Source organism: Pinus tabuliformis, chromosome 4_1, assembly GCF_031772625.1.
Source record: "Pinus tabuliformis cultivar Carrire ecotype Pingquan chromosome 4_1, CPIR1, whole genome shotgun sequence".
NCBI lineage: Eukaryota > Viridiplantae > Streptophyta > Pinopsida > Pinales > Pinaceae > Pinus > Pinus tabuliformis.
In genome coordinates, this window is record NC_142303.1 from 107,305,526 (window position 1) to 107,321,204 (window position 15,679).

The window sequence follows — 15,679 nt, forward strand, 5'->3', positions numbered from 1 at the left end:
ACCACCATGACTACTTCTCTGACAGCGACCATCTGTTTTTCCTTTACCTCTGGCGGTGTTGAAGGCTGGGCCCTCAACTGGAGCTCTGTAATATGTAGGTTTAGCTCCAACTGAACCCGCACCATCTTTGTCCAAGTGTCGCGCACCCCTGTGGCCAATTTGTGGATTCAGACCTCGAGTAACCCTGGGACCATTCTGCATACCTCCTGCACAACCTGCATGATCTTCTTGCTCTGGTGGGTGTAGGTTTTAACCCTGTACAGTTCTTACTTGCATACGAATTCTAAAATACAGAAAATAAACAACGAGAGAGTATAACACATAAAACACATATACACAGAGATTTTCCCCTAGATCCCAAAATCGGGCCTACCAGCTTGATTTTTCATTATGTTCCTTTCAATGTTATAATACATATTTATACATGCCGAAGCATCCAATACCATGGACCGAAAACCATCGTGTCCAAAACCATGTGCAAAAAACATTCACAAAACCATAGGTAGGTCCGACCAATCTAATATAGGGTCCAAAACCAAAATTTTCTGAGGTGCTGCCTCGGACCCGATATGGTGGGGTTACCTACACCCCTCAAACCCCCTGTGATTGCCCCCACTACACAATCGACGCAACGAAGGGGGGACTCCGCCCCACTTCTAACCCCCCGATTAACTACGTGGGCTTGTCGTGGAAAGAATATAACACAACCCAACAGTCTCCCACTTGTTGTTTTCTTTACACAAGGGGCCACAAGAGAGCTTAGTCATTTATCCAGCCCTGCAACGCCCATTGTTTCTCCAAACAAAGAGAACTTCTCAGAGCTCACAAATTTTGTCAATGCATCTGCAGTATTCTTTAAAGTGTCCACCTTTACCAGCAACACATTTTTGTCTTCTATCATATCCCTCACAAAGTGATACTGAACATCAATGTGCTTTGTCTTTGAATGATATGTAGGGTTCTTTGCCAAGAAAATTTCACTTTGGCTGTCACAGTCTATTCTTACGGCTCCCTATACTAACCCCATACTTTAACACAATCTCTGCAACCAAACTACTTCCTTGCTTGCATGAGTGGCTGTGATGTATTCTGCCTCTGTAGTTGATAGTGACACTACATATTGTTTCTTACTCATCCAATTTACTGCACCTCCAAATAGGTTAAACACATACCCACTTGGAGATCTTCTCTAATCCAAATCTCCAGCCCAGTTTGCGTCAGAAAAGCCACAAATATCCAACACTTTGTCCAATCCTAGTCTTCCTTGGTAGCACAAACCATAATCACTAGTGCCACGCAAATACCTGAAAACCCGCTCCACTGTTGTCCAGTGCTCCTTCCCTAGTTTTGACATAAACTTGCTCAATACTCCCACTGCATGTGCAATGTCTAGTCTAGTACATACCATCGCATACATCAAGCTACCAACTGCACTTGCATATGGAACACGGGACATGTCCTCTTCCTCTTCTTGTGTCTTGGGACAATGTTCAGCAGATAACTTTACACCTACAGGCATAGGAACCTTCACCTGTTTACTATCGTGCATATTAAACCTCTGCAATATTGTCTCGACATACTTCCTCTAGTTTAACCAAAGCTTCCTCTTTGTCTGATCTCTTTTAATTTCCATGCCCAAAATATAGTTTGCAGCACCAAGATCTTTCATGTCGAATTTGGAGGACAAATGGGTCTTCAAATCCTGGATAATTTCTTTGTCATTTCCAACCAGCAACATATCATCCACATACAAGACTAGATAAATAACATGGTCACCAATTAATTTAAATACACACAGTGATCTGCTTTGCTTCTAGTGAAGCCAAGTGCCCGTATAAATGTATCAAAATTCTCATACCACATTCTTGGTGACTGTTTTAACCCATACAGAGACTTCTTTAACTTGCATACCAGTTCTTCCTTACCCTTCACTGCAAAACCTTTAGGTTGCTTCATGTAGATCTCCTCTTCCAGATCCCCATGAAGAAATGTTGTCTTCACATCCATCTGTTCTACCTAAAAATAAAAAACAACAACAACAGATAGAAGTAATATAATAGAAGCTACCTTGTCAACAGGAGAAAAAATATCACCAAAATCAATTCCCGACACTTGTGAATAACCTTTTGCTACCAACCGAACTTTGTATTTCTCCACCTTTCCTTCTGCATTTGTCTTTTTCTTGAACACCCATGTGTTGCCAATGGGTTTCCTTCCAGCCAGCAACTCCACCATATCCCATGCCTCATTTTTTTGCAAAGATACCATTTCATCAACCATGGCCACTTTCCAAAGTTTTCCATCCTCTAAATCTACTGCTTTCTTCACAGTTATGGGATCATCATCAGTAATAGATAAAGAAAAAATTGAACAGAAAACAGATGGACTATACCTTTCTGGCTGCATTCTTTCTCAAACTGACCTTCTCACACTCGGAGTTTGTGGCTCTTCATCTTCTGATTCCTCCTCTGTTGTAGAGTCTGAATCTTCTTCCTTAAGCTCAAACTCTATCTTCTCAGGTTCCTTTGGTTGGACTTCATGTTTAATAATGTCTTTCACCTCTCCGAACACCACATCTCGGCTGTACACAAATTTCCTTATTACTGGGTTCTAAAGCTTATAACCCTTTAAACCATCCTTATACCCAATAACGATGCACTTTTCTGATTTACTATCCAACTTGGTCCTTTTCTCCTTTGAAACATGTACATATGCATCACATCCAAATACCCTCGGATGTGAAAGAGAGGGTTTCTTACCAGTCCATACCTTTTGTGGAGTCGTATCCTCCAACTCTGATGAAGTTGATATGTTGACCAGGTAACATGTTGTCTCCACCACCTCTTCCCAAAATTCCTATCCTAACCTAGCACCATTGAGCATGCTTCTTGCCCTTTCCATCAATGTCTTGTTCATTCTTTCTGCAACTCCATTTTTCTCAGGTGTGTATGGAGTAGTCTTCTGTCATGCTATACCACACTTCTTACAGTTCAAATTCCTTACTACAAAATTCTCCACCGTTATATGTCCTCAACACCTTTATCTTCTTCTCTGTCTTGTTTTTCACCAAAGCCTTAAATTCTTTAAACCTGTAAAAGACTTCAGATTTCTTCTTAAGGAAATATATCCCCGTATTCCTTGAGAAGTCATCTATAAATGATACATAGTACACAGACTTACTCAGTGATGGAACCTTCACAGGTCCAAACACATCACTGTGCACAAGTTCTAATTTATGTTTCACCCTCTTACCATCAGAGGGGAAACTCACCCGATTCTACTTCCCATATACACAATTTTCACAGAAATCAAAATCCAGAGAGCTATTACTCATACCTTCTACCATAACTTTACCATGAAGTATTCGAAGGCCCTTCTCTCTAATATGTCCAAGCCTTTGATGCCACAACATGGTGTTCTCTCCAGAGACCACTAGATTTTCTGCTTCACTTTCAGGAACCACAGAACTGTTGCACCCATCAATAACAGTGCTACCTTGTAGCTTGTACAAATTTCCAATTCGAACTCCCCACATCAATACCTGTGCCCCACTAACCATCTTGCAGGTATCCTTCTCGAACACTCTTTTTACACCTGCATCATCGAACTTGCTTATAGAAATCAGATTTCTATCTAATTCAAGAATATGCAAAACACTCGGAAGTGTTCTAAGCCTTCCACCTTGCAATTTCAACTTTACTTTTCCACAACAAACGATTCTAACCTCCCTGTCATCCCCCAAGAAGACATCACCACCATCATATTTATCATACTCATAGAACCACTCTCTATGGGGAGTGAAGTGAAAGGACGCCCCTGAGTCAATCAACCATGCCTCATGATCTACATGTGTACTTGAAGAAGCCAAGTACACATCCCCACCTTCATCGAAGGGGGTTTTCACCTCTGTAGAAGGATCATCATCATATCCATTTCCTTTATCGGGAGCTTTAGATTTACAGTCCCTTTTGTAGTGCCCTTCCTTTCCGCATTTCCAGCACACCACCTTTACAAGTTTTCCTAGAGATTTAGATCTCCCTCTAGATTTAGATCTCCCACTCGATGACTTATTTTTGTTTCTGTTCTAGGATGATCCTCGTACAGACAAGGCATCACCATTCTTGCTCTCCATATTTTTCCGTGTCATTTCCTCTGTCAGCAAGGATGAGACTATTTCATCAAACTACAAGGTAGTTGTATTGCTAGCTATTTCAATAACCAGACTATCCCACGAATTTGGTAGAGAACACAACAAACTGATGCACTTATCTTCATCTGAAATTTTAATATCAACAAATAATAATGAACTTACCACAGTATTAAATGTGTTCAGATGCTCTGTCACTGAGTCTCCATCTTTCACCCTCAGGTTATACAACTTTTTCCGTAGGAATAGTTTATTCACTAGAGACTTATATTGGTACAAAGTCCCTAACTTGTCCCACAAAGCCTTCGCCGTATCTTCCCCTGATACATTCAGCAATACTAAATCTCAGAAAAACAATCATATTGTGCTCTTAGCCTTCTGGTCCAACTTCTTCCATTCTTTATCAGACACTCCCATTGGTTTAGTACCAGGATCTACTGCAACCCACTAATCTTTATCCACCAACAGATCCTCCATCTTGAGTTTCCATAACCCAAAAGTCTGACCATTAAATTTTTCGATCTCTATCTTTCCACTGCTTGCCATCTTCTTTCACCACCAGAATCGATCCTGCAGATCTCCCACTGAACAGGGTCTACCATAGGCTCGAGCGAAACCCCTTAGCAACAAAAGCGTCCCCTTGAAGCCAAAACAGATCTGATACCAAATGTAGGTTTTAACCCTATACAATTCTTACCTGCATATGAATTCTAAAACACAGAAAATAAACAATGCGAGAGCATAACACATAAAACACATATATACAGAGATTTTCCCCTGGATTCCAAAATTGGGACTACCAGCTTGATTTTTCATTATGTTCCTTTCAATGTTACAATACATATTTATACATGCTGAAGCATCCAATACCATGGACCAAAAACCATCGCGTCCAAAACCATGGACCGAAAATCATCGCGTCCAAAACCATGTGCAAAAAACATGCACAAAACCATAGATAGGTCCGCCCAACCTAATATAGGGTCCAAAACCAAATTTTCTGGGGTGCTGCCCCGGATCCCATAGAGTGGGGTTACCTACACCCCTCAAACCCCCCTGTGACTCCCCCTGCTACGTAATCGACGCAATGAAGGGGGGGCTCTGCCCCCCTTCTAACCCCCCGGTTAACTATGTGGGCTAGTCGTGGAAAGAATATAACACAACCCAACAGAGGGTCACCTCGGCCTCAGCGGCGATGACATCATTTCTCTATAGGCCCATCTATTTGTTGTTTATCCTTTGTTTGTTGATCACCTGAAGGGTGCGGTGCTCATGGGTCGTCAGCTCGGCAATTACTCCCTCCTACAAGAGGTGGAGTGCTTTGTGTGGAGGCGCTGCCAGGCTTAGCCCAACTCCCTTAAGGGTACTGACAGGGGGCTTGTCAGCCTCATTTTCCGTGGTCAGTGCTCCATCTAGCAGCACTATCACACTGGAAGCCTTCGTGTGCAGCATATTGGTAGCCTTTGACATGTCGATAGCCAAGTTGGTAGACACCGTACCAGCCTGCGACGCACAGGTCTGCAACTCCTTCAACTTGGTCTGGATGGCCCCTAGGATGATCTGTTGTTACTTCTCAAATTGTTGCAGGGTCTCCGCGGTGACATCTCGGACTATGTCACCGATGTCATATAAGTTGCCCTCTGTCAATGTGGTAGGGTCCAGCGAGGTCTTGGTCACTTTGGATTTCTTTCTGGACCCTCCCTTCTCTAGCTCTCTCGGGTGCTTAATGCGGGTGGACGTCTCTTGAGGGTCCGCGTCATGCTGCTCTGTGTCCTCCTCTTCGGTCTCAGGTGAAGGTGACCGCGTGCCTTTGTCAGAGCCTCACTCTGTGCCACCTGTCTATTTTCCTGCCTCCTTTCCTATCTATTCCGCCTGGGCCTTCTCAGCAGCCTCCTTTTTCCTCTTTTCGACTAGCTGCGCCATCTTCAGCTTGGCCTCCTCCTTCTTCTTCTGTGCAGTGGACTTGCTTCCACCCACCGCTAAGTTCGTGGTAGTGCGCCACTCTGCTGGCCATTTATCAAGCACCGCATTGATGGCATCATCTATGGCCAGGTACGACAAGTTGTACCACTTCTGCGCAGGGTCCTTTCGCACCCTTATAGATACATGATGGAAATCAGCTTTGAACTCGACATAGCTCTGCAGGTTAGTATATACCGTGGGCGACAATTGCAACTTACAATTGATGGCCATCTTGATATTCATTTCCATTAAGATCTAGAAGATCTTGCTGTCCCAAACTCGCTCTGCATCCTTGGTCGCCCACAATGAAGCGTACTTTGCTGCTTTAGGAAGGTCTAGCACGACCGAAGGGAACTGGATCTCCTCTGGTAGCTCCCACACTACCAACACAATCGACAACAAGATACACACGTAGTGGAAGGTTTTTTTTTTTCTCTTGCACTTTGTGGCAGTTTGCTAGGAACTTTCTGCGAAGTTAGTCTAACCAGTTAAGCTGGACTCCTTCCGAGCACTGTTGTGCGAGCGTGATGACAGGCACCAACACCTCGTCGGTGCGACACTTCCACATCACCCTTCCTTCAAGGATCTGGGCTTCTACCTTCACATTCGGGTCACATATGCTGGAGATAGCATACCCGCATGGTTTCTTCACCAGCTTGAAGTTCTCCTTCATTGACTCTGCAAGTGACTACTCACCATCCTTACTGCCAAATATCATAGCTAGATTTTTGCCTATATACGGCAGACACATTATACAGTGGATTAACATATCTGTGATGGGTAGCGGCTCCTCCAGCCACAAACACCCATTATACACCAAGCACAACAACTGCTTGATGACCAAAACTGTCACCGGGGTGCAGTTATAGTGTGACACCTAGAGCAGGTTCAACAATCCTACCTTCTCTACCCCCTTGAGCCACCTCCGCAGCTCCAACGTGGTCATTCCCATATTTGTGTCCATGATGTGGCACATCAAATACTCGGTTTCTAGGTGTAGGAACTTCTCGTGGTTTTCTAATTCCCAGTCTTCAAAATTCAGTATTGGAACTCGGGCCAAGCGCAGACCGTCGAAAGTAATTTCATCATGTAGCAGAGGGGTTTGTAGGGGAGTCTTGCTCTCATCAATGTCCTTTGGGACCTTCGACTTAGGCTTGTGTAGAGGGACATGCTCCGACAACCGTGTAATAGGGTTCGTACCCTGGGTTTCAGCCTCCTCTACTTCAACCCCTACATCCTCATCATCCATCGGGATTTCTTCGATGTCCTCCTTCTCTACCTCTAGGTTTATGGCCTTGCCCTTCTCCTGTGCAGTGGGGTTTGGTGGGCTTCTCCTTGGCAATGCGCGCACCGGTATGGCAGGTTGCTTGCCCTTCTTGTCCTTCACAGTCTCCTTGGTTGGGGTTGGCTTTGGTCTCGGTGTTCTCGGTGATTTAGGGACCTCCACTAATACTTTGGCCACTCCTGGAGTAGCTACTTTTGGAGCAGCTCCTTTAGCCTCCATATCAATTTCCTGCACATTCTCCTGGGCTGCCACTTCTTCGATGTTCATAGCTTCTGCGCATGTCGACATGACACTATTTACTAGTTCTTGTGTCTCCTTTGACAATTGTTCAAATGTCGGACTCACTACCAAATCTTGAAATAATTCATAGTTCATGTGCACTTGAGAGCGCAACAACTCAATTCTCAAAATTCCAATTGTTTTTCGCTGGAAAACCACTTGTAATTTATAGGGCATTTCGAATTCAAATCTAACCGCTCCCCCAAAAATCGGTTCATTAATACCGGATTGGCGGCAAATTTTCAAGGATCTAAGCCATAAATTTCATCTTAAATGCCGGCTGCCTGCTCCATTTGGCCTCACTTCTGCCGTCTTTTCATGAACAATGACTTTAACAGTCACTTTCCAGCCAACCTACACAATTTCTCCTTGGGTAGCACAGCTCCCTCCGCCTTGTCGCCGACCCAGTGACACGTCCTTGCTTCACACCATTTTCCAATTGTGCAGCTCCCCAACCCGGGTAGTGTAGTTTATAGTCCCGTACCTCCTTTCAGCTGCTTGGAGTGCTAAGACTGTGCTACCTTCATTTAGTCACATGGCGAGACCACTCGTGTATGGCTTCCAGCGACTGCCACTCACCTTTCCTGGGAAGGGTTCGCTATTCAATTTGACTAGCTGTACTGCTCCTTCGATGGTAATCTCTTTAATAACATAAGGTCCTAACCAGTGCATCCTGAACTTCCCTAGAAATTTATCAAACTTCCTATCATATAGCAAAACTAGTTCATTTACCTTAAATGTGCGCAGCTTGATGTGTTGATCATGCCATGCCTTTTTGCAATGCTTTTGGACCTGCTGGTGAAATCTAGCCAAAATTTTTTCTACCTCCAGTTCATCCAGCTGTATGAGCCTCTCTGATCCAGGTGGATGTAGGTGGCCACCCACCTATCCCATTTGTACCCCCACAACTGTCTCTTTCAGCCTTTTTAGTTTCCTAAATTATAGCACAGTTTACTATTTTTAGCAGTTTTTCGGGTCCTGAACTTCCGGAGCCGTTTTGAGGCCCTAAACGACGTTTTTTTGGGAATCTGGGGCAACATGGGTCCATGGACCATGTTGCCTCCCAAAGTGGTAGTACTCGGATAGATCTTTCTAACAAGCTATCGTACGTGTCAAACGGAGATCGTATGCCAAAGTTACGACCCCGGGAAATTGATGTACCAATTTACCCAAACGGGGCCCACAATTTGGCATTTCATCTTCTAGGGTTAGGTTTTGGAATGTGAAGGGTTTTCCATTGTTTCTCAACAATAAATAGGCCTTCGAGCCTCATTGTAACACAGTTTTGAACAATTCAGAGACATGTAGCCGCCACATCTCTTCTCAGAGATAAGCTACCATCGCCCTAGCTGGTTTATTTCCATTTCTGGTTGTAAGCATATTTCAGTATTTTCCATTAATGAAATGAAGCATTATTTCCGCTGCATCTCTGTGTTTATGGGTATTGCATCTCTGTATTTATGGTTATCTTTATAATCTATTGCGTTCCTGTTTAAGTCCGGATCAGTGGTATCAGAGCGGTCTGCTTTTTCTCTGTTTTTCTTTACATGTCCCCAACGAGGTCAGGATATAAGGAGTTAGGGCTTGAACTGGTCGAACCTTTGCAAGACCAGCCTCAAAAATCCCGACAGCCTCCCATGGCGGATGAGAAGAAAGACGAAGGGGCAGGAGATCCTATCAGAATCTTGCTCGAAGAAGCGCTCGAGCGGCAAAGGAACGCGATGATGGATAGCTTTGCGCAGATCCTTCAGCGGCTACCCAGAGGTGACGCATTGGCTTCCAACAACGACTCTGGAAATGCCACACCATTTAAGGTACAAGTTAATTTTGAAATCCCCATCTTTGAGGGTCAAATAGACGCAGATGCCATAGATAAATGGTTAAATCTTCTAGATGGTTATTTTTTTGTTCATGAATTTTCAAATTGGGAAAAGATTGTTTTCTCTCTTCTCAAAGCAGCCCCCCACGTCAAGGACTGGTGGGAAACCTACTGCGAGAAAAAGGATGAAAGTACAGGCTCACTATTTTCAGCCGCACCCAATTGGAATGACTTCCGGGATGCCATCAAGGAGCAGTACTACCCTGTCGCAAGCTATGAGGAGAAATACATCAAATGGACCACACTACGGCAGGGACGAGACCAAGATGTGTCGGAGTTCACAAACATTTTTCATACCCTTCGCACACAGTTGGGTATCAAAGATTCTGAGCTGCATCTGGTACTCAAATACCATGGTTGCTTGCAAAAATACATCCAGGAAGAGATGGTGTTCTTGAACATCTCCTCACTCGGCACAGCATACCGATACGCTGTCAAAATCGAGCAAAAGTTCAAACAAAAGAAGCGAGACTTTGGATCTATAAATCCGAAGCCCAAAGGACAAAGCCAAGGTGCGGTGACCCAAGACAACCCGTCGAAGCCGTAAGAAAAGAACAACACCATGAAGCCGAAGAAGGACACAGGGAAGTGGTGTGAGTTCCACAAGAGTCCCACTCATAACACAAGTGAGTGTCGAACCAAGCAGTCGCTGGTGGCCAAGTTTAAGGCTTCCGAATCAGAGGCATGTTCTGACCCTTAGCCAGAACCTGACACGGGGAATGGCAAAGGGAAGCAGATCATTGATGCGGATCCCAACGCCATTGTTGCCACTGCCAAGATCCAGAAGAATGAACCTGCAGATCCAGAAGAGGGGGAGCATCTTTTCCACTCACAGATGTGGGTGAAGGGTTCGCCGCTACAATTCATTGTCGACAGTGGTAGCCAAAAGAACCTCATTTCAGCAGAGGTTGTGAAGCGGTTGGGCCTACCGACTACACCACACTCGCAGCCGTACAGTATCGGGTGGCTTCACGAAGGACGAGATCTGAAAGTTCGCCAGCATTGCCGCCTTCCATACAGCATCAAACCCTTCACAGACGAGGTATTGTGTGATGTTACACCTCTGGATGTTTGTGATGTATTATTAGGCCAGCCATAGTTGTGGAGGCGACATGCTGTGTATGAGTCCAGGCCTCATGCTGTCATTATTTCTTTAAATAATTCATTATACAAGATACCGGAGGTAGCCCCACCTACCGCCACATATTTGATCACTACCAAGAAAGGCAGCAAGCTCATATCACAGACCAGGAAATTCATCTATCTGGTTCACTCCCAAAATAAGGGGAAGATCGTTGCTACATCCATGACCCCTGCAAAGGGTTCCTCTATGCAGCAGCAACAGCAAAGGAATACAGTCATGACAGAACACAGGAACAACTTCCCCTCATCCACAGGGGTACCACACAAGCTTCAAGTGGGCAACAAAATCTGGTTGCATCTGCAGAAAGAACGCCTTACAAGAGCCCATCAAAAGCTCCGACCACTCCGACATGGTCCTTACAACAGTACCAAGGCTATGTGGAACAAAGCTTTAGAGCACATCATTCCTCCATTCCTTCACCTGCACCAAATGTTCAATGTGGACCATCGTCGACCATGCTTCCCACCATTTCTGGACACATTAGAGATTGCAGAACAGCTCACCAGGGACCAAGTTCAGCAGATGGAGGAACTCAAAGCAGTGGGGACCATTGCTTCCTAAGGGGGGAGGAATGATCCAGGTAGATGTAGGTGGCCACCCACCTATCCCATTTGGACCCCCACAACTGTCTCTTTCAGCCTTTTTAGTTTCCTAAATTATAGCACAGTTTACTATTTTTAGCAGTTTTTCAGGTCCTGAACTTCTGGAGTCGTTTTGAGGCCCTAAACGACTTTTTTTTGGGAATCTGGGGCAACATTGGTCCATGGACAATGTTGCCTCCCAAAGTGGTAGTACTCGGATAGATCTTTCTAACGAGCTATCGTACGCGTCAAACGGAGATCGTATGCCAAAGTTACGACCCCGGGAAATTGATGTACCAATTTACCCAAACGGGGCCCACAATTTGGCGTTTCATCTTCTAGGGTTAGGTTTTGGAATGTGAAGGGTTTTCCATTGTTTCTCAACAATAAATAGGCCTTCGAGCCTCATTGTAACACAGTTTTGAACAGTTCAGAGGCATGTAGCTGCCACATCTCTTCTCAGAGATAAGCTACCATCGCACTAGCTGGTTTATTTCCATTTCTGGTTGTAAGCATATTTCAGTATTTTCCATTAATGAAATGAAGCATTATTTCCGCTGCATCTCTGTGTTTATGGGTATTGCATCTCTGTATTTATGGTTATCTCTATAATCTATTGCGTTCCTGTTTTAGTTTGGATCACTCTCCTCCAGGGCTTTGTGGTCCATTTCTTTGAGTGCTGCTATGTGCAGACTAGGTAGGATGTATTCCATAGGCATTACCACTTTCACACCATAGACAAGCCTAAAATGGGTTTGTCCAGTCAACTTCTTGCATGTCGTTCGATAATACCACAGTACTGGTGTAGGTCCTAATCACTTCCCTGAGCATTACAAACCTTGGTCAGTGTGTTTTCAAGCACTTTTTTGAATGCCTCCACTGTCCCGTTAGCCTGTGGGTGATAAGGTGTGCTCTTCTGGTGGTATACGTGAAATTCCTCCGTCAATGCGCTCATCGTCTCTTTTAGGAAGTGCGTATCATGATCACTCATCAGGATCTTCAGACACCCAAATCAAATTAGTACATGCCCAAATAGGAACTTTGTGGTAGTCGCACCCGTGCAATCCTTCACCGGTTTTGCTTCTGCCCAATGAGTCAAATACTCTGTCACGGTGATAATGTACCTTGCTCCTGTCATTCCTTGTGGCTGAATGGATCCTACAAAATCTATTTTCCACTTTTCAAAGGGTTGCAATGTCCTCTGTGGATGCAAAGGCATCTCATCCCTCCGCAATGGCCTCACAGTCCTTTGACACACATCGCATGCCTTCCAATATGCTTTTGTGTCCTGATGAAGGGTTGGCCACCATAACTCGGCGCATAGAATGTTATGCGCAATTTCTCTCCCTACATAATGGCCTCCCGAGGTGCCCCCATGAGTGTCCATGAGGATGCTACTTATTTCGAACTTAGGTACATACCGTCACAATATCTCATCAGTCCCCATCTTGTACAGATGCCCAGCAATGACAGAGAAATCTGCCACGTGCACCACTAATTCTTTCTTTTGTTGGACAATGTATCCTTCCAGAGCAGTTCCTATTGTTAGGAAGTGTATTATATCCTCAAAATGACTATCCATGATATGAAATGGAAATATCTGCATGTCAGGCGATCCTTCTTCCTAGTTAGTAGGTTCCTCTACTATTTCGATGCATGATGGATGGTCTGGTCCCACGTTCAATCATCCAGGCTTCACAACCACTTCAAAATCATACTCTTGGAACAATAAGATCCATCTGCAGATTCTCCCACCAACACAGGCTTATTGACCAGGTACTTCAGTGCAGAGTGATCCTTATACATCCTGAAATGGCCTCCCAGCAAGTAGTTCCTATACTTCTAGAGCGCATACACCATAGCTAGCCCCTCGCGCTCAATGGTGGAATAGATCTTCTCTGCTTTGGATAATCTTCGGCTTGTGAACGCAATAGGATGGTCCAAGCCTTCTCCGCCAGCTTGTGTCAGTACTACTCCCAGCGCTATACATGACGCATCAACATGTCCTTGAAACTCTTTCTTCTAGTCCGGGAAGACTAGAATCGACACGGTAACCATATTTTATTTCAATATATCCAAGATCTTCTTACAGTCATTGTTCTAGTAGAACGTGACGTCCTTCTTCAACTGTTTCTTCATATGCGCAGTGATCTGGGCATAGCCTTTGATAAACTTTGTGTAATATCCTGTATGTCCCAGAGTAGCGTGCAGCTGTTTCACACTCCTTGGTGCTTCCAAGTTCAGTATCACAATAATCTTCGCGGGGTCTACCATCAATCCCTATCTGCAAGCCACATGCCCCAACAGGTTCCCAAAAAGAACACAAAACAGACACTTCTTGAGATTGAGTGCGATTTGGTATCTTCGGCAGGTATATAGCATCAGGCGCAAGCTTGCTACATGGCGTTTAACCAACCCAAATACAGTCCAGTCATCAAAATATACCTCTAGGAACTTATGAATAAATTCCTTGAATGAAGCAACAACTAGACGCAAGAAGATCGCAGGTGCATTCTTCAATCCAAATGGCATTACAGTGTACAGAAAGCAACCCCACTCAGTTGCAAAGGTTGTCTTGCTCCTATCCTTCGGCGTGATTTTGATTTGGTGGTACCCAGAGAACCCATTAGTGAAGGAACATGCTTCCTGACCCCCTACATTGTCCAACACTCCGTCAGTGAACAGAGTTGGGAAAGGATCATGTACACAAGCGTCATTTAGCTTCCTGAGATCCACGCATATCCTTATTTCATCCTTCTTCTTCTTTTCCTGTACCACCATTGGACTTACCCAGTCAGATTCTTCCACAGGCTCAATGATGCCTGCCGTGAGCATCTTGTCTAGCTCTAAGTGGACCTTCTCCTTATATTTCGGATTGAGATGGTAAGGCCTTTGCTTAATTGGCTTCGCATCGGGCTTTAACATGATCTTCATCATACCTAGGTCCTCGATTATCCCTTTCAGATCCATAAAATTAGTAGGGAATAAATCCTGGTATTCATGGAGCAATTCAGTGACCTTATCCACCATCGCGTCGTCCCAGTAGTCTCCAATATTCATGAATTTGGGTTCTACCTCAGTACCAATGTTTACTTGTTTCATTTTCAATGGCGCGGTTATATCAGGGTTCTCAATTTGCGGTCCTTGAATCTCGTGGTGACCCTCTGTTTCTAGAATGTTAATCTTCCACGAATCCTCATCCTCTTCTTTAGCAGTTACATTATAACATTATAGCATGCGACTCAGGTGAGTAGCCCATTCAGAATAAATCAGGTTTAAAGGATCATGCAGTATCCTAAAGATTGTTGCTTTCACCTCTTGTAGCGCTTCATCAATACTGTCAAACCCGTCCTCAAAACTGAATGTCATCATGAATCCTTCGTGCAGGATATCCCATTCACCTGTCCCATGGTGGAGCTCTGTTTCTACGTACCAATTCATCAGGACCACATCTAGCGTATGACAGAACAAGTGCACCCACTCAGGTTGGGGCTTTTCTCCATAAGCATGGGTCCATTTGGCCAAATGCGCATGCGGATCATCCTATCCATCATACTTGTCTGTCAGTCACATCTTAGGCTTCCCAAATCATGTTCTCATCATCCTCCTACATTCGCTCAAATCATCAAAGCTTCCTTTATGCGTACCCCACCATCTTGCAGGCATAGCGCGCAGTGCCTAGTCCAACGCCTGAAAGTGCTGCTTTTCTGGTACCTGTCTTTCAAATGCATCCAAAACTATATATACCTCATTTAGACCATCATAAGTAGGCAAATTTATTACCTTTGTGGACACACAATGCTACGATCGGGTCGTCATGTTGCAATTCAGCGTAGTTACTTTATGTAATTGATTCTGCCAACATTCTATCTCTTCATCAGAGTCCAAAGTGCAGGAACTCTCACGATCCCATGTAATCCGTCCATCTGTGGTGGGGTTCACCCAATCTTGGTCTTGCATTGTTTTCTTATAGATACGGTCCAGGTCATCATCACTCTCATAATCGCAGACTGGTTTAGTATAGCGCGATCCTCCAGCAGGATCGAGGGGTACTATTACATGCAACGATTTCTTCTCAAAAATCATCTTTCACTTATTCAGATTAATTACCCCATTCATATTAGTAGCCCAATCAATTCCCAGGAGTGTAGGATAGGGATTGTTGTCATCTACTATCTCTATTACTTCAAAATCAGCCAGCGTGCTCGCTCCCTCAATATCTGCGGTTGCCCCTTACAGCCGCCCCATCGGATTGTTCTTCTGTTGATTTTCCATCCTTAGCTGAATCGGAGACCATTGTAGCATAGGTATCCCCATTTGTTCCTAAGTCTGCTTCAGTAGGACGTTTGCGTCTGACCCCACGTCCAAAATAACCTGATCCATCTCATACTCTCTTATCTAC